Source organism: Mobula hypostoma, chromosome 13 (genome assembly GCF_963921235.1).
Source record: "Mobula hypostoma chromosome 13, sMobHyp1.1, whole genome shotgun sequence".
NCBI lineage: Eukaryota > Metazoa > Chordata > Chondrichthyes > Myliobatiformes > Myliobatidae > Mobula > Mobula hypostoma.
In genome coordinates, this window is record NC_086109.1 from 73,252,383 (window position 1) to 73,277,562 (window position 25,180).

The following is a 25,180-nucleotide window of genomic DNA, read 5'->3' on the forward strand; positions in this document are numbered from 1 at the left end:
TTTGGGATGTTTTGTTTAGAAAGAATAGACAAGTGCTAGAAATGCTTAACAGATCAGTTAACACTAGTTGATTGAGAAACAAAATTTATGTTTCAAACTGTTGACTGTTCATCAGAACATCTAGAAATGTTTTGATGGAAAACGTTGGTTATGCAGATAGTCATTTTTGTCCAGAGCACTGTTGCCTGGTGGTGTGTCAAAGAGCAAATGCAGTCACAGTGAAGTAGGATCCACAGACAGAGTTTTCTGGCCTCTTAAAACTGCTACATGCTAATGAACTGTTAGTTGTGTACAGTTCTGATTCCCACATCTCAGTGGAGGCACAGTCATTAGCACAAAACACCTATTATGATAAATTGTGCCTGTTAGAAGCAAGGGAGTGTGGGTGCTGGTGGTCATGGGGGGGTGGGGGGGAGACAGTCTTCTGTTCCAGAAAAGAAGATCTATTCCAATAAATGTTATGTAGCCTCAACTACATAATTTTTGTATTCATAATTTTTGTCACATGATTTTTGTATTCCTTTGGGTGACCGGGTTATTGCTGAAGAATGAGAAACATTCCATTGGAGACGCAATGACACTACAGCACAATTAGCATTTCTCAGCAGCTCATGTCTGGAGGGAGTAAGAGAATTCTGCATATTTAGTTAGTAGTTAATATCCAGGGCTTTGTTGCCTGGTGATGTGTTAAAGAGCAAGTGCAGTCACAGCAGAGCAAGCTCCATAGTCAGATGGTTGGCTGGCATCATAAAACTGCTCCATGCTAATGAGATGTTAATTGTATACAATTCTGATTTCCGCAACTCAGTGCAGACACATTCATTGGCCCAGAGTGCAGACAAACACAATCCTGTTCAGTTCCATCCTTTGCTTTTTGTAAAAAAAAACTTTTAATGGAACTTTTTAATTTTTCATGGGTCATTATATTTAACTGCAATGCATATAAAACACTGGATGAACTCAGATAGTTGGACAGGACCTATGGAGGGAAATAAATACCCAACATTTCTAGCTGAGACTCTTCATCAGGACTGGAACAGAAAGGTGCAGAAGCCAGAATAAGGTGGCGGGGGGGGGGGGGAAGGGGTGGAGTACAAAATAGCAGGTGGCAGGTTCGGCCAGGTGAGAGGGAGCAGGTGGGTGGGACCCTCGCTAACAATGTGCATGGCGGGGGGGGGGGGTCACAATTGAACCAGATCAGCCACATAAACTTTCTGGCTGTAAGGGAGGGTCAAGGTCTGTGTGAGTGATTCACTTCTTGATTCACCTGAAGCCTGGACACAATCTATAAAGCACAAACTATGAGTGTGATGTAGTACTCTTTTTGTGTTTGGGTGCCTTCTGCTCCAAAGACACAAGAAGCTTGACACCACCTGGGAAAATAAATCAGACATGTTCAACTTCAGTTAATTATTTTTTTCTCTATTGCCATCGTGCTATGGCCATAACTACAAAATGTAATGTTGCTCCTCCCAAAAGCAACTTCTATCGCCTAGAAAGACAAGTACTGTGAGCACTTGGGACACCAGCAAGTTCCTCTCCAATAACATCATATCCTGCTTTGAGCATATATTATTATTTTTTCTCACTACTAAGATACATTTCTGAAACTCTATCTACCAGCAATGTGGGAATACTTTCATCATACCAATTGCAGGTTACTAAGAGGATGGCCTTCTCAAAGTGAACCAACACAATAAATGGCTGTTTGATTCACTGACTTCCTCAGGCAGGTTGTTTATTCCTACAGATTCCATCATCTGCAGCCTCTCGTGTCTGCAATAAAGAGCATTCTTGGCAGAGATGTATTTATCTAGTGTATAAATAAAACAATACCTTTCCTCATGTGTTTTGACTTATTTTCTTTTCCTCTCTGATCCCATGATCACAATATTGCTTTGTACATTCTGAAAGCCAATACACTACACAACTTGACTGATAACTCAGGACAAATACCAAAAAATCTATTTGTGGAATAATAGTGCAGAAAGATATTGTTTCAAACATCATAAACACCTCAGAGTACAGAAGTTAAGAAATTCTGTTAACTTTCAAAAATCGTTTGGTATCTTTGGTAGACATTCTTATGCAAACTTGTTGCATTTTGTAAAAGGTTAAATTTGCTTTACAAATGTAATTTCAGAGCCACTAAGAGTTTACGTCAGGATGCCCTGCCTGGATCTGGAATTGGAAGTTCATTTCATCGAAACCTCTGCAGACAGCAACCAAAAACTTTTATCCTTTTGGTCTGAAATGGATTTAAATTCAGGACTTGATTACAAAAGTTTAATGTACCAATTATTGCACCGCTCAGATTGTCAGGAAGCAATCCATCTGAGAAAACATATGGAAATCTCAAATCATTTTTCAATGTGCATTTTAATCCAACAATTGGTCTGTTTTAACAGTTACTAGGGTTGTGGCTGTAACAGACATACCACCCTGCAAAAACTCATTTCAAGGAGGTAGCACCATCAATTTGCGGGAGACTCCCAGAACTTCTGGGAGAGGTGCGATGTCTGCAATAGAGTAGCTCCTTAGCAGCTAGACAGCTAGTTTAAATAATGTTAGCTATGCTAATGAATGAATGACACCTGCTAAACTCACCTCAACATGTCGTTTACAGTTTTAACCCACCATGGGCAATAGAAAAGTCACTGTTGCAAACAGCGCAGTGAGCAACACTGTCATTATTTTTGACCCCTATTAGGCAGGGGTACACTTTAGGGTAGTCTGGGGTGCCATATGTTTTATATTTTCTTTTTTTGGAACACTCTCCCATGGCGTGTGCGCACTCTCTCTCTCTCGTGGTCGCTCTCACGCTCTCTCTCTCTTGCACTCGCTCTCTCGCTCTCTCTCACACTCTCTCTTGCGCTCGCTCTCTCACACTCTCTCTTGCTCTCCCTCTCTCGCTCTCAAAAAAATTGATTTCCGGGATATTGTATATAATTTGCGGGCATCAGGGAGCCACTATTAATATGCGGGAGACTCCCGGAACTTCCGGGAGAGGTGGGATGTCTGCTGTAAATACACAAAAGTTACCCACAATGCCGAAAATCTGTTCCCCTACTGGAGACTAGCAGAAAGGTCCACACTGTCCAAATCCACCCTTACATTCACAACCAATAACAGTTTTTGAATGTTATAGCCAAGACAGAACTCTGGCCAGTCCTATCCAACTTCTTCACTGCCCCTCTCTGTCTCTCAGCCAATTTACAGACAAAAAAAGTAACTCAGAAACTGAAATAACAAATTCCTAATTTTGCATAATAAAAATAGTTTTACCTAGTTAGTGCAAATCTGATTTTTTTTAAGGTGTACCATCATCCTTGGACGTTCTCAAGGAAAAGTGTGCAGATACATTAAAACTGAATTTTGGTAGGCAATGCAGCTAAATTACAAAGGCATAAATAGTGGAACCAGAGCTTTAGATCTGGATCTGAGCTGATCTTTGGAGCGTAACTTCGGACCATAGATCGAAACGCTAATATCTGTAAAAAAACTCAAACGGCTATGTATTGACAGCACAGAGCTTAAAAAGTAACATTGTAAAGTACATATCTGAACAGGTAATACATCATTCCCACCCCTTGGCTGACCTTACTATTATTTATTGCAAAGGTAAGATGATCATGTTATTGGATGTCACCACACCCAAAACCAAATAGGTGGACCTCTGCTGAATAAATACCGAAGTGTAAAATCAATTAAGGGAAAAATGATAAAGTGCAAATAAATATACTCAAATTTTATTTCATATTCACATAAAGATATTTGAATCATTCAGATAACATAACCTGCAAAAGAAATATTTTTGAAAACCTTAGTAACACACATAAAAGTTGCTGGTGAACGCAGCAGGCCAGGCAGCATCTCTAGGAAGAGGTGCAGTCGATGTTTCAGGCCGAGACCCTTCGTCAGGACTAACTGAAGGAAGGGTGAGTAAGGGATTTGAAAGTTGGAGGGGGAGGGGGAGATCCAAAATGATAGGAGAAGACAGGAGGGGGAGGGATGGAGCCAAGAGCTGGACTGGTGATAGGCAAAAGGGATATGAGAGGATCATGGGACAGGAGGTCCAGAAAGAAAGACAAGGGGGAGATCCTGCTTTCTCTGGCAGACAGAGTGTAGGTGTTCAGCAAAGCGGTCTCCCAGTCTGCGTCGGGTACCCGCCAGAGAAAGCAGGATCTCCCAGTGGCCACACATTTTAATTCCACATCCCATTCCCATTCTGACATGTCTATCCACGGCCTCCTCTACTGTAAAGATGAAGCCACACTCAGGTTGGAGGAACAACACCTTATATTCCGTCTGGGTAGCCTCCAACCTGATGGCATTAACATCGACTTCTCTAACTTCCGTTAATGCCCCACCTCCGCCTCGTACCCCATCTGTTACTTATTTTTATACACACATTCTTTCTCTCACTCTCCTTTTTCTCCCTCTGTCCCTCTGAATATACCCCTTGCCCATCCTCTGGGTCCCCCCCCCCGTCTTTCTTCCCGGACCTCCTGTCCCATGATCCTCTCGTAGCCCCTTTTGCCTATCACCTGTCCAGCTCTTGGCTCCATCCCTCCCCCTCCTGTCTTCTCCTATCATTTTGGATCTCCCCCTCCCCCTCCAACTTTCAAATCCCTTACTCACTCTTCCTTCAGTTAGTCCTGACGAAGGGTCTCGGCCTGAAACGTCGACTGCACTTCTTCCTAGAGATGCTGCCTGGCCTGCTGCGTTCACCAGCAACTTTTATGTGTGTTGCTTGAATTTCCAGCATCTGCAGAATTCCTGTTGTTTTCATCCAACAAGGCTGTTTGGTAGCCATCTGTAGTGGTCATTCTATTATCAACAGTATTATTTTATTGACTTTTAGTAATTGTTATTTTTAGGTATCCTCACTGGTGCTAAAATCATAAATTCTTTATTATTTTAATTAAATTCCAGACAATGAAAATGAGTTGTAATTGCCAAGCTATGATTGGTAATGCATTAATGTTCTTTAACCAACTCATTTGAAACACAATTGTGGCCACTCCATCAAGGTTTAAAGGTCCACTCTATGAAGTGTTGAAATTGCATTGGAAAGTTATCAAGACATCTATCGACCTAATTGCCATTCTTCATTCAACGTGGCTGCTACTTTAACTGTAGTTTAACCTCTTTCTCCTTACACCTTCTCTTCAAATTATGTCCTTTACTTGGCTCAACATTATTTCATTCTGATCAATGTCTCTTTGTTAACAGAATGCTTCTACCACTGCATCGTAGTCTTTCAATCACTTTCAGACAGCAAGTGCATGAGCATGTCTCCTCCTCTCAAAATTGTAAAACATTCCCCTTCTTCAGAAAAAATGGTTTCCCCTCTGCTGTAGCCAATGGATCAGTCACACATACTTCCTCAATTTCTCCCTTGTCTGTTTTCTCCCTCCTCCCTGAAAAGAATAAAGATAGAGTTTGCATTTCTTACATTTCACCCCACTAGCTTCTAATACAGCATATCATTCTTCTCTCAGTTTAAACAGGATTGCACCACCAGCCACATCTTCCCCTCCCCCTCCTCTATCTCACTTTCTGTTTTCCACAGGGACCATTCTCTCCATTCCTCCCTGATCAACTCCCCTTCCAACCTCAAGCATTTACCTCCACAATCACAAGAGCTGCATCTCTTATCCCCATAGTCCCTCCTTCCACTGCCGCTGTGAGGCCAGATACAAACAAGCACAACATCACATTCACCACTCACCATGTCCCTTTTCCACTCCTCACTGTCACCAGTCCAATCTCTCCCCTTTTTTAAAAAAACCCTTTTACATCACAACCTGTATTCATCCAGTTCCACCTAACTCACAGCATGTCTCACCCCACAACGTTATACTGGTCATCTTCCCTCCACACTCTCAGCCCTGATGCAGGTTTTCAATCCAAATCCACAGATGCTTCCTGAACTGTGGAGCTCTTCCAGCGGATTATTTTTCATTCAAGATTCTTTTATACCTCCTAGCTCCAAGTACCAATCTGTGATGTTACCCCAAACAAATGAAGCTTAAAAGAAATGCAAGGAAGCCGGGGCAGCGTACATGAAGAAACTTTTTAAAGTAATTGCTATTACCTAAAACACTTCCCACCCTGATAATAACTTCCTAATGGATTACAAAGGGCACATACTGGGTCCATGGTTTACTTTACCCGAATTCAGCCTGCATGCCCATACAACCCAGGATAGTGTTGACACGTAGACACCGCCACCCATGCACCCTAACCCCAGCAGCCATTGGCCGCTTCTCCCAAACCCGGCCGGTGATTGGCCGCAGATACTGTCGGTCAGGCGCCGGGGCGGGTGATGGTAGCGGTGGCGAGCACAATGAGCGGTGGGTTGGGTGCGCGGCCGCTGGAGTGAGTGGAGGGGCCCCGGAGAGAGAGGGCGGGTGGAGCCGGTGATTAGACCCATCCCGAGGGGTTATCTCCCCGGTAAGTGGCTCGCTGAACGGTTTGGGGCCGAGTCGAGAAGGAACACTCGGATCGAGCGGTGGCCCGAACGCCGGGCTGGCTGCCTGGATGGAGGCTTTGAATTCGGTGAGTCGCCGAGGCAACCTGTGCTTAAAAGGGTTGGGGGGGTGCGGGGGAAAGGTTACCCAGACGCCGGTAGCTTCCTGGCTTGCGGACAGCACCCAGTTCGTTTGTTTTTCCGCATTCTTTTATAATGTAAATGTAACTTTTGTTCTACGTGTTATTGCCTGAATCTACATGCCTACGTGCTGCAAGTTTTTCATTGTATCTCTACCTCTCCATACTTGTCAGTTTGACAATAAACTCGATTGGAAGGCTAACGGCGACCTCATTCAACTGAACCCCTATTCATGAGTAGAATGGTTCTGCACAAACATTTCCTGATCACCCTCAAGGTAGCATAACCTTGTCCCCACTCTGCAGTTTACGTCCATCCATTGGAATGTTGCTGTGCAATTTAACACTCTTTATGGCCACCCTTAAAGCTTACTCCTTTAATCAAACTTTTAGCACACTGGATAATTTTTCCTTTGAGTTAAGATTAATTCCTTTTGTCCACGCTGCAGTATAAGGTCATGTTTGTGGCCAACTCAACGAATTCAGTGGTCCCTTGTTCTCCCCGGGACGGGCTGCCGGTTACTGTTGTCCACTCAGCAGAAAGCGTAAAAAGACATGACCACTGGAATTGTCTTTGAGACAGGGGTGGCCGAGGGCAGGTTTATTTGAGTCTTATAAAACTAACAAGTTTAGATAGCTGACCAGCTGCTTAAAAGATGGTTAAAGCAAAAAATTAGTCCTGACGAAGGGTCTCGGCCTGAAACGTCGACTGTACCTCTTCCTAGAGATGCTGCCTGGCCTGCTGCGTTCACCAGCAACTTTGATGTGTGTTGCTTGAAATTCCAGTATCTGCAGTATTCCTGTTGTTTGCGTAAAGCAAAAAATTACCCACTTTTAAGTACCTAAGCGCACATGTATTTTGGCAATTTACAAAACTATGGATCGGGAGCTGGAAAGTACCACCAAGTTAACTGTTTCAGTCCGCATAAAACAAAGTGAGAAATAGCCAACGTGTGCTTTAATTTTGAGACTGGCAATGATGCTACTTCGATTCCTTCAGCATCATCTGAGACTTGTAATAAGTACAGCATAGTATCAAAATTAAGCTCACGAAAGCATGCAATTGGCTAGGAGAGCGGAATGTTTCTAGCCTTTGTATGATTATAAAATTCTACTTTTAGTCTGTGGGCCTGTTGAGTAGCACTGATTTTTTTTTGCTTTTCATTATAGATGTGATAGTAGTGGAAAAATAAAGCTTGCATTTATGGTGCAGTACCTGTCACAAGCTCTATGCCCTGGGATTCCTACTAGCTAATAGTCTTAATATGCCAAATAATTAATTAGTCAAATCAATGTCTAATGATCTTTCTAAATAGTCAATTCATTAGTCAGTGATCTGCATGATGGAATTGATGGCTTTGTGACCAAGTTTGTGGACGATGAAAGATAGATGGGGGGGCACATAGTTTTGAGGAAGTAGGGAGGCTGCGGAAGGACTTGGACAGATTAGGATCATGGCTGATTTACATTCAACCCCATTCTCCTGCCATCTCCCTGTAATCTTTGACACCTTTACTAATCAGGAACCTTAAATATACCAAATGACTTAGGCTCCACAGCTGTCTATGGCAATAAGTCGCACAGATTCTCTACCCTCTAGCTAAAGAAATACCTTCTCACCTTATTCTGAAGGGATATCCTTCTATTCTGCGACTGTGCTGTCTCGTCTATGTCCACTCTATCCAGGCCTTTCAGTGTTCGGTAGATTTTGATGGGATCCTCTTTTCCACATTCCTCTAAGCTCCAGCAAGTACAGGCCCAGAGCCATCAAATGCACGGTAAGGTAGCATAGCCAGCTCTAAGTTTGAGGTTTGATTCCTGCTGTCCTCTGTAAGGAGTTTGTACGTTCTCCCCTTAAGCTTGTGTCTCCTCCGGGTGCTCTGGTTACCTCTCACGTTCCACATTAGGATTAGTAAGTTATAGACATTCTGTGTTGGCACCAGAAGTATGGTAACACTTTTGAGCTGCTAAGCACAATCCTTGCTGATTTATTTGACAATGTATTTTCCTGTATGCATTAATGTACAGTACATGTGAGAAATAAAGCTAATCTTTATTTCTTTATAATGCTCCTCTTTCATTCCTGGGGTCATTTTTTGTAAACTTACTCTGGACCCTTTCCAATGTCAGCGCATTCTTCCTCAGATGTGGGGCCCAAAACTGCTCACAGTCCTCCAGATGTGGTCTGACCAATGCGTTATAAAGTCTAAGCATTACATAGATGCTTTTATATTTTAGTCCTCTTGAAATTATTTATTCATCTGCCATTTCCTGGTAACCCATTACTGCTTCTCCAGTATCGTATTCCAATGGTCCAGTACACTTTTGATTTTATGTTACTCGTTATTTATCTGACTTTATATTGTTGGTTCGCTTACCTTTACATTTCATCTTTCCTCTATCTATATTTCTTTTCTATTGCTGTAAGATGTTGGAAATATTAATGGGAACCAAGCAAGGAGCAGGGTGGTACAAGAATGTACAAATTGGTATTTGAAGTGAAGCTGTCCAGTAAATGCTGCTTAAGTAGAAAAAATATGGGCAAATTGCAAATTCTGTTCTGGAAGCAGTGTTATTTCCTAACAACTGTACTTGGTTACACTGTATCTTGAAACAATAACTAGGTACAGAATATTAGGTTGTTCGTTCTAATTGCCTATCCCTGTAGCTTTGAAAACAATTTTCCATTTGTCCATAGAATTAAGGCAGAAGCAGTATGCTTGCTTATGCATTTTTTTCCAGCACCGCTGCACTTGTTACACAGATTAGTGCCAGTCAGGTCTGATGAATGAATTTAAGTATGGTTTATTGATTATAGAATGTTAAGTTCAGTGGTTTAGCCTTTCCTTAGCTTCAGTGTTGCAGAGGGAAAGTGGAAAACATAAGTGCAATTTAATATGGTCAATATTTTCAGAAGTTTTGTTTAATTCAATTTAAATTCCATGTAGAAGTTATTATACTAACACTTGAATACTGTTTTACAACTGACGTTAAGGAAGATTGGTTTGCAGTTGCTTATTAGGATTGTATTCAAAAGCTTTCAGTGAATAATACATGTTTTCAAAGTTTTAACTCGTAACACTTTCCAGTTTGTAACCGTGTAAATGCAAAATTTGAATTGCACCTTGCATTCGGATACTTTGACACTCATTTAGAATTTAATAGAACGTAATGAGTAAATCTGGTCCAAAATCTGCCATAATTACGTAATGTATTGCAAGGTAATCAGTTTGGTAAAAGTTTTCATTTGTACCTGTTGAGTGTGAAATGTTCTGGTATGAAGTCAATTTAAAACCTCACTGGAATCATTGGCCTTTTAGTATTTTTGTAACTACAAAACCAGGTTCTCCATAACCATTTGAAGATGTTTAGCTGTCAGTTTACTCATGGCATAAGACTTGTTATCAGGAGTCAAAAATAGTGGAAAAGCAGTAAGTTATCGGTATAATTTCCATGACTCTGTATGGTTCCAGAAGTTGAAATAGCATAAGCAGTAACAAGTTCTTCAGTTCAGATGAAGGGTCTCAACTCAGAACGTCAGCTGTTTATTTATCTATACTGATTTCCTTCCGGCAGATTGTTATTTTGTTCCGGATTCCAGCATCTGCAGTCTGTTGCATCTTCAGCAACAGATTAATATAGCACAATAATGAAATATCAGTATTATCAGCTCTGAAATAATAGATGCTTAATTTGAAATAATTCTGCATGTCATTGGCTGTGTTATATGTGCTGGATAACTCTAAATTACTAAAAGTCACTGAATAATGAGAAATAATGTGTAAAGTTCAAAATGACAACTGAAGTTTGATATCTGAAACACTCCCTTTAAACCAGTGGTCCCCAACCACCAGGCCGCGAACCGGTACTGGGCCGCAAAGCATGAGCTACCGGGCCGCAAGGAAACGATACAAGTCAGCTGCAGCTTTCCTCATTCCGTGTCACGCACTGTTGAACTTCGACATGGTTGCCAACTGTCCCGTATTTGCCAGGACATCCCGTATATTGGGCTAAATTGGTTTGTCCCGTACGGGACCGCACTTGTCCGGTATTTCCCCCGCTAAGGTAGAGCATTCCTATGAAACCTTTTGTGCCAAAATGGCGTAAAGCAAAGAAGCAATTACCATTAATTTATATGGGAAAAATATTTGAGTGTTCCCAGACCCAAAGAATAACCTACCAAATCATACCAAATAACACATAAACCTAAAATAACACTAACATATAGTAAAAGCAGGAATGATATGATAAATACACAGCCTATATAAAGTAGAAATAATGTATGTACAGTGTAATCGGGAAGATTAAGCCAGAACTGATTTGTGGGGGAAAAATCGGCACGTACGCACATGCGCACACAAGTGCCCGCGCAAGGCTTCATGGTCATGGTAGTCTTTCTCAGGGTAATCACAAGTGTCCCGTCAACACACACAAAAAATGCTGGTGAATGCAGCAGGCCAGGCAGCATCTATAGGAAGAGGTACAGTCGACGTTTCGGGCCGAGACCCTTCGTCAATTTTTTGATTGCTGCTTTTGTCCCTTATTTGGGAGTGAGAAAGTTGGCAACCCAAACTGTAAAAGACACGTTGAGGTGAGTTTAACCCTACTTGAACATGCCCCTCCCCCCGACTGGCCGGTCTGCAAGAATATTGTCAATATTAAGCTTCTCCGCGGTGCAAAAAAGGTTGGGGACCCCTGGTTTAAATTGTCACAAAGTTTGTGCATTAAAGGTATATGGAAATACTTTGTTCAGTCTTTTAAACGTGGCCTGACTGCCATTCATTTCAGTTGGGGTTCCCTACCTTTTTATGCCATGGGCCAATCCCATTAAGTAAGGGATCCATGGAACTCCTGATTTAGATCATGAGCCCCAGTTCTAGTTACCAACCTGTGATCCATGTTTCTTGATACCTTTCTCTGAATTTATAAAGGTATACATACTATATGCTTCATTTTATTGATGCCCATCTTCTATCCGTGGTCTCCTTGTGGTTTTCTGCAGAGGAACACAGTGGCAGTTTAATAATTCCAAAAATATTTGAATAGGTGAACATGAAAGTTCTGAAAGGAACCGCGGGTAGTAACAAATAAGTCTTGGCTGCTGTCTCATTTGAGCTCGCAGATTGTAGATTATTTTGAGTGTTGGCATAAGTATCTCAAGGATATGTTATTTAAAAACAAAACATTCATATATTGAAAATTTGAAATAAACATAGAAGATGCAACATATATCAGGAGAGATAGTATTTATGAAGAGAGAAACAGTTAATGTTTCAAGTCAAAGATTTATCTGATGAAAGATTAATTAATTTATTTCAAGGTACAGCCTGGAAGAGACCCTTCTGGCCCTTCGAGCCACACTGCCAGCTACCTGCCAATTTAACCATAACCTAATCGCAGGACAATCTACAGTGACCAATTCACCTTAAAACCAGTGCATCTTTGGACTGTGAGAGGAAACCCTCAAGTTCCATGGGGAGGACGTAAAAATGCAAGACCTTTGACCCAACGTTGAGTATCACTTGTGAGAGAGAATTCACCCACTATGCTTCCTAACTTCACTTCCGCCCTTAATTTTTAGGCTACATCTTAGTCCCACTCACTCAAATGGTTGAGTTGTTTGTCTGGTCAATGGATCAGTTCTCTCTAATATCTTGGAAGTATCACTCGAATACTGCTGATCCTCGTATTTTTTAAACCAATATTTTGTAATTGAACCTCTTGTAGTCTAGGTTTCATTTTTCAGGCAGTCGGAACCATTTTGAACTTCTGTATGAATAACTAGACTTTTTTGTTTATTTGCTTTTCCTAGTTCTCCAGTTTCTTTGAGGCCACCATTCTATTTTGATTTTTTTTTTAATGTACATGCCCATTACATTTTTGATCTCTGCTGCTTCAAACTTTTTCACCTTTTAGCAAATACTGTTAAGCAGTTTAGATCTAAACTTCCCATTGAAATTACATTGCTTCAGTTCTACGAGTTGAACAATCTCTTTGTAATATAATTTTCATGATAGAAACATCAAATTACAGTATCAATGCTCTCACCTTGGTGGAGAAAACGCTTTGGAGGGACTAACATCCTACTGTGAGGAAAACCAGCTCCGCGCAAACCCATCAAAGACGCAAGTTTGTGCATTCCACCTCAGGAACTGTGAAGCCGAACGACAGCTTAAAGTAACCCGGTGTGGAGCAACACTGACACATTGCGAGCACCCGATCTACTTAGGAGCCACCCTTGACAGCTGCCTCACTTTCAAGAGCCACAACAATAAGACAAAGGCAAAAGAGAGCGCACGAAACAACATCCTGAATAAGCTCACTAACACAAAATGGGGAGCAAGCTCGAAAACATTGCGAACCAGTGCACTTGCTGTTTGCTATTCCACTGCCGAGTACGCCTGCCCTGCATGGGAAAGATCTACTCATGCTAAGGAGATGGATGCCATTCTAAATGCAAGCCGCCGACTTATTTCAGGTTGTTTAAAACCAACAAACACCAACAGCCTATAGATCCTGGTGGGTATCGCTCCCCCTGATATAAGAAGGACAGTAGCCAGCAAGAAAGAAAGATGAGAGGCACCCGCTACATGGTCATACACCTACACCTAGCCACCTAAAGTCAAGGAAGAGCTTCATGAACAGTGTTGTTCCATTACAATCAACCCCATCTGAAGCCCGCGTCGCCTTGTGGAAAGACCGGCTCGTCAGTCTCAAACAGCCCCCAACGATGGAAATTCCACCAGATGAAAGTCTTCCCCCAGGAGCTAACTGCAACTGGGCAACCTGGAAGTGCCTTAACAGACTCAGGACTGGTGTAGGTCGCTCAAAGGTGTCACTAAGCAAGTGGGGATATACATCCACCCGGACAACTTGTGAATGTGGAACTGAGCCACAAATTATGCAACATCTCCTGCAATGTCCATTGCTAGAGGAAGCCTGTACTGTTGCAGATCTTGCCGAATTTAACAACAAGGCACAAAAATGTGTCCAGTTCTGGCTGGGCCATGTATAGACTGTCTGTGGACATGATAAGAAGAAGACTTTGGTGTTAGAAAATTCTGGCTTTGAGTTCATTGCAAAAACTGGAGGGCACAAGTTTATGCTGGCAACTCTGTGCAGTACTGCTGGAGATGATAAACTACTGTGCTCTCTACAAATAATTAATGAGACTATCTCAAAACAAAAGGAGGCTTGTTACCCCAGTATTCTGATCAATAGTTGACCTTGACTCAACACTACCACAGCAGAATTGACCTGAAATACTAACTGTGAGCATTTTCTAATTTCAGTGTTTTAACAAGTACTGCATGTAATTACTGAAATACAGATTATTTGGATATTGGCACATAACATTGTGTAATCTTGCTGTGTGTAAATTGGCGATGACTTTTCCCACAAATCGTGGCTACACTTGAAAGTAAATTGAGTGCAGTGCACTGCAGCAGTCTGAAAGTTGCCATTATAAATGCAAGTATTTTTTAACTTCCTGCAGTGCTACCTATTTGTGTAGGATTGACATTCTTCAGTATAAGTGGCAAGTTATTTTCTGTATGATCAATATCTACATTTCCAACATTAATCCTTCTGTAGAAATAGATTTTTCTTTAGGAAAAAAAAACTTGAAAATCCAGTGTTGTCATAAAGCACACACTAACTACACTCTAGCCGTTGTAAATGCTAGAATTTGCAGATAGTTTCTGTTTATCAAGAAATAGCCTATGACTTTTCTTTCAGGAAATCAGAAGGTTATTCTGTGGTTTTGATTTTGACAGCGTGAGCCTGCTGAAATTATTTTGCTTTTGAGTCCAGGACACAATGCAGTGTGGCCCTGTACCAGATAGTCCATTTCTTTTTGCAACTTCACTTTCCAAATACTTCATTGAACACAGTCGCATCCCTATAGCTGTTTGATGTTTACTCATCATTTGGCCTTGGCTCAATCTACTTTACTGCAAAATCTATTACTGCTTTTCACTTGCTTGTCCCAGGACATTGTGAATGCCTTTTGAAGAATTGATAACTTTCATATCTATGCTAGTTATCCTAGTATGTAGAAAGGTAGTCACTCTCCCTTTGCTCACATTTTATCTAATCTCTGTGTTTATGCATTCTATCACTTAACAAATTGCTTGTTGGATTTTGATGTTTAAATCCAAGGTTCTTTTAGAAGTGAGGAACAAGGATTAAAACTTGTTGTTTCATGATCATTTTATTTAGAGTTGATAGAACAAAGAGAACAGGAACAGACCAGTGACAGGGGTCTTGCTACTTGAAGAGAGAATCTAAAGATGGCGCCTAGCATAAAACAGCTATTTTTATGCAGTAAAGATAAAAGAAATTCCAGAGATAATAAGCCAATTAGAAAAAAATCAACAAACAAGAAAATACTAGCCACTTACTGCAGAGCTTTCCAGAATTATACTTTGTATAACCATTAGAGGCCTATTAATGTGTTATGTTTATACATTACTTAAAATACAAAGATAATTGATTGTCATTTTCTTTGCAGTTTAGCAATTAAAATTAAACAGTTGGATCCAATAAGCTCTTTCCAGAGGTCTTCTATATAGTCTCCCTATGTGCTTACCACTTGTGAGAGTTCCCTTTGTTATTCTTAATCACTAATTTTCCATTATCTGAGCTAATTATTTAGCCCTGATCTTTACCCTACCTTTTTGTAGCACCTTATACCCTTTTATACTTAGTTCCAGGTGTGACTAGGCTGCCATGTCTTTGCTGTATTATGCCCTCAAAATTGAATTTTCTACTTTCTCTGAATTCATAAATGTTTTTATGTTCATTGTTATTTGCATTGCTTGGGGATTTAGATTATTGAATGAACTAAAGCTGAGCTAGGTAAGTTTCCTTCCTACTACCTCCAGCAGTATTATGGTAAGATAGTGGTGCACCTGGTCTTAGCAGCCTCTCAGACTCCAACAGATGGTGCAAGTATTTGTCTTCAATATCACAAGGCCCTGATGGACGTTGGTTATACAAAATACTGCAAGTCTAGTTCATGGCGAGACTAATGGTAGTGAAGTTGCGTGGCCTCAGTTGTTGTGCGAACCAGGCTCTCGTGTAGCAGTGTTGCCTGTTACAACCACCCAGGAGAGGAGGCGATGTGGAAGAGAACAGTGGCATAGCGGGCATGCTAGAATCTGTGTGTGTTGGGGACTGGCCATTGCATGTAGTCTCTCATATCAGTGATGCTGTCCAGTGTTCCCTCCCTGGAAGACTAGCTGGATTTTCTTCTGTGGCTGATCCAGCATGAGATGAGGAATTGCTGCATACTTGTTCTTGCAGGAATGGGGCTCCAGGACAGCGTCCCATGTGTCATCAATCTTCAGGCCATGCCATGCCACTCGGGTACATATGCTGATATTATTTTTGTGACTCTGTGTACTATTGTAACTACATGTACTGAGTGCTGTGTGTGCCTCTATTGTGTTTAGGACCTTGGTCCCAGAGGAGCAATGTTTTGTGCAGCTGTATACATGTGGATGGTTAAATGACAATTAAAATATAAACTTTAATTTTAAAAACAATAGAAAGTCTGTGTTCTTAAAGACAATTCAATAGCTATTATACTAAATTACAAACTTCATCAGATGTTTGACTTTCAATTCCATGTTCTTTGATATTTTCTAAAGACCTGATAGTTTCAGTTATATTGTTGTCAAACAACAAACTTCACTGCAAAAATCACCCCCCGCAAAATGCATTTTTCTTTATTTCATAAGGTTTTTTCTCCTCTTCTATTTCCCCAACACTCATTGGGTGATTTTTTTCCTAGGAGATGGTCTGCTTGTTATCTATTCATTGAGAATCCTCAAAGAACATGCTAGGGTCATTCCCACTTAGAGTTTATTTATTTTTATTGGGATTGTGTAGTGGTTAGCACAATGCTTTACAGTACCAGCGACCTGGGTTCAATTCCCACCATCGCCTGTAAAGAATTTATACATTCTCCCCGTGATCGCTTGGATTTCCTCTGGGTGCTCCAGTTTCTTCCCACAGTCTGAAGATGTACTGGTCGGTAGGTTAATTGGTTATTGTAAGTTGTCCTGTGATTCGGCTAGGATTAAAACGGGAGATTGCTGAGCGACACAGCTCGAGGTGCTGTATATAATAAATTAAGAGATAACTAAACTCTATTTTATTTTTACTCTCCCTTTCAAAGAAAAGTACATGCAGTCAGATCAGTCCTTTTTATATTCCTGTAAGCATTATGAAGCAAGAGAACAAGCTACATGGCAGGTTCAGAATCGGGTTTTTTATCACCGGCATTTGTCGTGAAATTTGCTAACTTAGCAGCAGTGGTTCAATGCAATACATGATATAGAAGAACAAAATTAATTAGTAAATCAATTTACAGTATACATATATTGAATAGATTAAAATGGTGCAAAAAAACAGAAATAATTTTATACTAAAAATGAGGTAGTGTTCACAGGTTCAGTGTCCAGTGTCCATTTAGGGAACAGATGGCAGAGGGGAAGAACCCCCCCTGCCATCTCCCAAACCAGCCGGTGATGTAGTTTGTCAGAATGCTGTCCACGGTACATCTGAGAAGTGTTTGAGTGTATTTGTTGACATGCCAAATCTCTTCAAACTCTTAATGAATTATAGATGCTGTCTTGCCTTCTTTATAACTGCATTGATATGTTGGAACCAGGTTAAGTCCTCAGATCTTGACACCCAAGAACTTGAAACTGCTCACTCTCTCCACTTCTGATCCCTCTGAGGATTGGTGTGTGTTTCTTCCTCTTACCCTTTCTGAAGTCTACAATCAACTCTTTCATCTTACCGACATTGAGTGCAAGGTTGTTGCTGTGACAGCATTCCACTAGTTGGCATAGTTCGCTCCTGTATGCCCACTCTTTTCCTTCTGAGATTCTACCAACAATGATTGTATCACCAGCAAACTTATAGACTGTATTTGAGCAATGCCTAGCCACACAGTCGTGGGTATAAAGAGAGTAGAGCAGTGGGCTAAGCACACACCCCTGAGGTGCACCAGTGTTGATCATCAGCGAGGAGCAGATAATATCACCAATCTGCACATATTGTGGTCTTCTGGTTATGAATTCGAGGATCCAATTGCAGAGGGAGGTACAGAGGCCCAGATTCTGTAACTTCTCAGTCAGGATTGTGGGAATGATGGTGTTAAATGCTGAGCTGTAGTCGATGAACAGCATCCATAAGTGTTTGTATTGTCCAGGTGGTCTATACAGTCGGCCCTCCTTATCCGAGAGTTCTGAATGCGCGAATTTAACCAACTGCAAGTCGAGAAAACCCGGAAGTGCTCTTCCAGCACTTGTTGTTCGAGCATGTACAGACTTTTTTTTCTTGTCATTATTCCCTAAACAATGCAGTATAACAATTATTTTACATAGCATTTACATTGTATTAGGTATTGTAAGTAATCTAGAGATGATTTAAAGTATACAGGAGGATGTGCGTAGGTTATTGTGGACCAAGATCGAAAGAAAAACAAGTATTATTTAGCGTCAATTAGTCAAACGTTTGTCTTAGTATATAGTACATATTCTGTCTCTCTATGCATATAAAACACTTAAGAAGTGTATGTTTCAGCGCCAGGCTCAGGAACAGAAGGTCCCGAGTTCGATCCAGTGACAGACCGCTCCCGAGCACCCTCTCCATTTGTGCCAGGTTGATATAGAGGATCAAAAGCCCAAAACCCCAGTAATTAAACCACTGCGTTGCTTAGTAATAATTGTAGCTTTCATTGGGGCAGGGCTTTTCTCACTTTATCCTATAAAATTGTTCCGATCGTTGACTGACTGTAGCCTAATGCTTTTCCAATGGCCGATGGTGTTTCACCTCTTTCCAATCGCTTTATTATTTCCACTTTATTTTCAATCGTGATCGTGATTATTTTCCGGAACAGAAACACTGCGGATTCCGAGCTCCGCTGCTGGGTCCTAATGTCCTCCGCACTGAAACAGGTTAAATAAGGTCTGGGGTTCTGCTGGGTCCTAAGGTCCACTGCATTGAGACAGGTTGAATGAGGGACTTGAGCATCCGCGTTTTTTGGTATCCGTGATGGGTCCCAGAACCAATCCCTCATGGATGAGGAGGGCCGACTGTATATACTTGTAGTTTAAATCCTTATTTTCTCTTCTACAGTAGAATAGAATATATTGTGCCAAGTACTACAGTGTTTATTACAGGGACTTGTGTTCATAGGAATAGATGTAGGTTATTTGCCCCTCAAGCCTTTTCTGACATTAGTATGATCAAAGCTGATCTGCCCAAGGTTAATCCTCTTCTGTGCCATTTCCCCAAAGTCGAAATTATGCAGTTAGTAACTGCCTCTTTACACGTCACCAATGATCTACACTCCAGGACCCTTCCAAGTAGAGAATGTCAGGGCTTTGCCACCCTCTGCTAGAAATTATTTTGCACCTTAGTTTTGATTGATTGTCCCTGCCCCCTCTTTCAAGTTTTGCCCACTTCTGGAAATCTTGCCTTGGCCTGAAAGGAAATTGTATATCAATAAAATTACTATTCATTTTATGAAGGTCCAAGGAATATATCTTCACCCACTCTTGATAAGATAATCCTCTCATCCAGGAATTAGCTGAATAGCAAGCACAGGATTCTGTGGTAGCATCTGTGGAAAAGAATAAACAGTTTATATTTCGGGCTGAGACCTTTCATCAAGAATGGACTCTCCTGATCCTGTTTTTGTGCTGTACTGTTCTAACATTCTATATGTGGAAATTAAGTTCAGAATCTATGGATGATATGATAAAGCTATAGACTTGACACACAGTTTACTGTTGTGGATAGATGGCAGTGGTCGTTTATTCTTTGTGTATTTTAAGTTATAGAGCTTCTAAAACTTTTATATCTGTGTTTAGTTTAAAAAAAGTGGGTAATTTATTTGCCTCAATATATTTACAACAGTCTATTGCTTGCCAAGAGCACAATTCTGGGATTAAGAATTCAATTTCAAAAGTTTTCTTGAATAATTCCTATTCTTCCCTTTTCTGATAAATTTTATTAACAATTAACACTAAATGAATTGTCATGAATTACAAGAATGGGTTTTAAGTAGTCCTGCTAATTTTAATGTAATCTGATTTTGACTGCAGTAGATTTTCCCCTCCTAGTAACTAGGTGACAGTATTGTCAACTTCCATTCACAGTAGAGTAGCTGCTAGGGTGTAATCAGCTATTCAAAGCACAATAATGCTGCAAAATTTCCGTAACAAACAATTGGACATAAAGGCTGGTGGTAAGTTTTGCTTCCGGGAGGCGGGGGAGGGAGGGGCACGTGGCCAAGTGGTTAAGGCGTTCATCTAGTTATCTCAAGGTCGCTAGTTCGTGCCTCAGCTGTGGCAGCGTGTTTGTGCCCTTGAGCAAGGCACTTAATCACACATTGCTCTTGTCTGTGCGAGGAGTGGCGCCCCACACAGACTTCCAATCTGCGCCTTGTAAGGCATGAAAATGCCCGAAGCAGGCCTCTCATGGTTTGAGTCGATGTTCTCCACCCCGCCCCTCCTTTGTTTAGGTTTATTTAATATTTTTTATTTATTTAGAAATGGCTTTAGGGTGAAAGGGGAAAGGTTTAGGGGGAACTTCTTCACTCAGAGAGTAGTGGGAGTGTGGAACGAGCTGCCATCTGACGTGATAAATGTGGGCTCACTCTTAAGTTTTAAAAATAAATTGGATAGGTACATGGATGGGAGAGGTCTGGAAGGTTATGGACTGTTTGCAGGTCAATGGGTCTAGCGGAATAATGTTTTGGCACATACTAGAAGGGCCGAATGGCCCATTTTCTATGCTGTAGTGTTCTGAGGTTATAGATACAGCCCTTCCGGCCCAACGAGCCTCTACTGCCCAGTTACACCCATGTGACCAATTAACCTAAACCCAGTATATCTTTGGGATGTGGGACGGAGCTGGAGCATCAGTGGGAAACCCACACAATCACAGGGAGAACATACAGACTCCTTACAGGCAGCAATGGAATTGAGCCTGGGTTGCTAGCACTAAATTAGTATTACAATGACTGCTATGCTATCGTGCAGCCCAATTTTCTTTGGCTTCCAGTTGCAGGACTTAGAGTTGAAGTAATGTTTAATTTTTCTACCTGTTCACTCTCCCCTTCCAGTTGTCCTTCCCTAATCCCAGCCACTTAAATTTAATGCTACTGTTTATATTTGCCGGGGGCCAATATTCTCAAATTTCATTTGAAAAATCGTCTACCTTTTGTCTCTCCAATCAAGTATTTTTTCATTAACCATAATAGTTTGGCTAGTGGCTTAATGCCAATTATTATTAAATCTTAAAAAGCAGCTTGGGACCTGACTACATTAAAGGCTCAATTTAAGTGGAACTTGTTCTGCTAAGAGTTGAAGCTTCTTGTCCCTAGTAGCAATCATGACTCTCTTCAGCATGCTTCATTGGGCACTGTCGAGGGCTATGTTCAAAGCAAATTTTATTATCAAAGTTTATGTATGTCGTCATATACAACCCTGAGATTCATTTTACCTGCGGACATACTCAGCAAATCTGCAGAATAGTAACCATAACAGAATCAATGAAAGATCAACCGGAGTGCGGAAGACCACAAACTGTGCAAACACAAATATAAATAGCAATAAATAATGACAACATGAGAAAATATAAAGAGTCCTTAAAGTGAGATCATTGGTTATGGGAAACATCTCTATTGAAGCAAGTGAAGTTGAGTGTAGTCATCCACTTTTATTCAAGAGCCTGATGGTTGCGGGCTAGTAACTCTTGAACCAGCGGTGCGTGTCCTGAGGCTCTTGTATCTTCTTCCTGATGGCAACAGTGAGAAGAGAGCATGACCTGGGTGGTGGTGATTTCTGATGATGGATGTTGCCTTCCTACGAGGGCATTTGATGTAGATGTGCTGAATGGTTGGGAGGGCTTTACCCATGATGTACTGAGCTGAATCCACTACCTTTTGTAGGATTTTCTGCTCAAAGGCATTGATGTTTCCATACCAGGCCACGATGAGTCAGTCAATATACGCTCCACTACATGTCTATAGAAGTTTTTTTTTTAATTTAGATGCCATGCTACATCTCCACAATTGCTGAGTCCAGGACAGTAACCACCCAGGAATTTAAAGCTTTTAACCCTTTCACATCTGATCCTCCGATGAGGACTGGCTCATGGTTGTCTGGTTTCCCTCTCCTGAAGTCTACAATCAGTTCCTTGGTCTTGCTGACATTGAGCGAGAGGTTGTTGTTATGACACCACTCAGCCAAATTTTCAATCTGCCTCCAGTATGCTGATTGATCACCACCTTTGATTTGACCCACAGCAGTGGTGTATATACTCTGGTGTATGTACTCTGCACAGTACTGTCTGTCTTGTGGTTGGCAATATCCTGTTACTTGGACTCAAATTTCAAATTCTTTGGAAGTGAAGTAGAATCTGGCTCCGGTATATGAATACTAAAATGCAAAAGCATTATTAATACATATGAGTAACTCAGTGGAAGTACTTCCTTTAATATCATGAGCTTTGACATAAAATGTGTGATTTTTATACCATTATGTGAACCAGGAGAAAGAAACAAAGCAACGTTTTGGGTTGAAGGTGTCAGACCTTAAACCTTTGTTCCCCTTTCACAAATGTAGCCTAATCTATTGGGCATTTCCTAGACTGCTTTTATTTCAGATTTTTAACATGGACACTTTTATTTCTGTTCATCTATCGCTGCATTTGCTGCCCTTATTGGCTATATACTTGTAAGGAAGCAATATTAGTTTTTTTTTGCATTGTATTTTTCTATTAACTCCTAATTGTTGCTTAATTTATAGTATTGCCTATCTATCGTACACTGAACAGTGTTCACTTGTTTAAAACTGTTCTTAATCTGTGAATAGACAATCATACTGGAGATGCCAGAACAAAGTTCCATGTCAACAATGACATGGGTAGGAAAAGCGAGGAGATCCTGAAGAGAGATTTCCGGGAGTTAGGTAGAAAGCTGAAAAGCAGAACCTCTGGGGTAGTAATCTCTGGATTGCTGCCTGTGCCAAGTGCCAGTGAGGGTAATGTTAGGAGCATTTGGCAGATAGATGCATGGCTGAGGAATTGATGCAGAGGGGAAAGGGTTCAGATTTCTGGATGATTGGGACCTGTTCTGTGGAAGGTACGACCTGTACAATAGGGAAGGGTTGCACCTGAACCTGAGGACAACCCATATCCTCGGGCAGGTTTGCTGGAGCTCTTGGGGAGGATTCAAGCTAATTTGACAAGGGGGTGGCAAGGACAGTGCTAGGGCTGAGAATGGGTCGGTTGATTTACAAACAGAGGCAGCGTATAGTGAGACTGCTTGCAAGGACAGGCTGATGATGAGGCAAAATTGCTGTCAATGGGATGAGCTGCAGTGTAAAACGGGATAAAATCAAACAGGGTGACGAATAGAGGACTGAGTGTGTTGCATGTGTAGCACAATTAAAGATTGGCATGTAAGAGGTGGGCATCACTGAATTGTGCCTGAAAGATGATTATAACTTGGAGCTTAACATCCAAGGATACACTTAGTATTGAAAGGACAGGCAGTTAGGTAGAATGGGTGGGGTGGCTCTGTTGGTTAAAAAATAAAATCAAATTCATAGAAAGAGGTGACATAGGATCAGAAGGTGTAGAATTGTTGTGGGCAGAGCTAAGAAACTGCGAGGGTAAAAAGACCCTCATTCTGACTGCTATTTAGAGGCCTGAACAGCAGCCAGAATGTAGGATACAAATTACAATGGGAGATAGAAAATGCATGTCAAAGGGGCAATGTTCCATAGTCATAGGGGAATTCCATATGCAGGTAGATAGGGAAAATCAAATTGGTGCTGGATCCCAAGAGAGAATTTGTAGAATGCCTTCACGAAGACAGGCTACATCACTTTCTGGTATGGCGGGGGGGGGGGGGGCGGGTGCTACTGCACAGGACCGAAAAAAAACTGCAGAGAGTTGTAAATTTAGTCGGCTCCATCTTGGGTACTAGCCTTCAAAGTACCCAGGACACCTTCAAGGAGGGGTGTCCATTATTAAGGACCTCCAGCACCCAGGGCATGCCCTTTTCTCACTGTTACCATCAGGTAGGAGGTACAGAAACCTGAAGGCACACACTCAGCGATTCAGTAACAGCTTCTTCCCCTCTGCTATCCGATTCCTAAATGGACACTGAACCCTTGAGCACTACCTCACTTTTTTAATATATTATTTCTGTTTTTTTGCATGATTTTTAATCTATTCAATATACATATACTGTAATTGATTTACTTATTTTGTTTTTTTTCTACATTAGGTATTACATTGAACTGCTGCTGCTAAGTTAACAAATTTCACATCACATGCCGGTGATAATAAACCTGATTCTGTTCTGATTTAGAGCAGCTTGTGGTTGAGCTCAGTAGAGGATCAACAATTCTGGATTGAGTGTTGTGCAGTGAACCCGAATTGATTAGAGAGTTTATGGTAAAGAAACCCTTAGGAAACAGTGATCATAAATTCACACTGCAATTTGAGAGGGAGAAGCTAAAATCAGATGTATCAGTTTTACAGAGGAGTAAAGGAAATTACAGAGACATGAGAGAGGAGCTGGCCAAAGTTGATTGGAAGAGGACAAAGTGGATTGGCAGTGATGCTGGCAGAGCAGCAATGGCTGGAGTTTCTGGGAGCAATTCGGAAGGCGCATGATAAATACATCCCAAAGAAGTAGTAGTATTTTTAAGGCGGGATGACACAACTGTGGCTGACAAGGGAAGTTAAAGACATAAAAGCCAAAGCGAGGACAAAGAGAAGAGCAAAAAATAGTAGGAAGTTAGAGGATTGGGAAGCTTTTGAAAACCAATAGAAGGCAAATAAAAAGTCATAGAGGGAGAAAAGATGATATATGAAGCTAAGCTAGCCATTATTATCTGAGGATACTGTGTTTCTTCAGATATATGAAGAGTGAAAGAAAGGTGAGAGTAGATTTCGGACTGCTGGAGAGGTGGTAAAGGGGGACAAGGAAATGAGTAAGTATTATGGATGGATAAATTATTATGGTGGGTGAACTGAATAAGTATTTTGCATTAGTCTTCACTATAGAAGACAGAAGCAGCATGCCAGAAGTTCAAGAGTGTCAGGAAACAGAAGTGAGTGAATTTGCCATTATTAGGGAGAAGCTGCTTGGGAAACTGAAAGGTCTGAAGGGAGATAAATCACAAGGACTAGATGGTCGACACTAGGGTTCTGAAAGAGGAGGCTGAAGTATAGAGGTGTTAATAATGATGTTTCAAGAATCAATAGATTCTGGCATAGTTCCAGAGGACATGAAAATTGCAAATATCACTCCAGTCTTCAAGAATGGAAGGAGGCAGAAAAAAGGAAAATATAGGTAAGTTAGTCTAACCTCAGTGGTTGGGAAGATGGAGTCTATTGTTAAGGATGTGATTTTGAGGTGCTTGGAGGCAAATAGTAGGGCAAAGTCAACATTATTTCCTTAAAGAATAATCTTGCCTGACAATTCTGTTGGAGTTCTTTGAAGAAGTAACGAATAAGATGGACA

At 41.1% G+C, this 25,180-nt stretch overlaps 1 protein-coding gene across 1 annotated transcript in view; it reads left to right on the plus strand.

Annotated features, from left to right (window-relative positions):
* The first annotated feature begins 6,328 nt into the window (after positions 1–6,328).
* The window catches only part of lysmd4 (LysM, putative peptidoglycan-binding, domain containing 4), a 37,960-nt gene continuing 19,108 nt past the window's right edge, over positions 6,329–25,180 (plus strand). The window contains exon 1 of the mRNA XM_063065921.1: positions 6,329–6,564. The gene's annotated coding sequence lies outside the window, so the exon portion shown is untranslated. The remainder of the gene's footprint in view (positions 6,565–25,180) is intronic.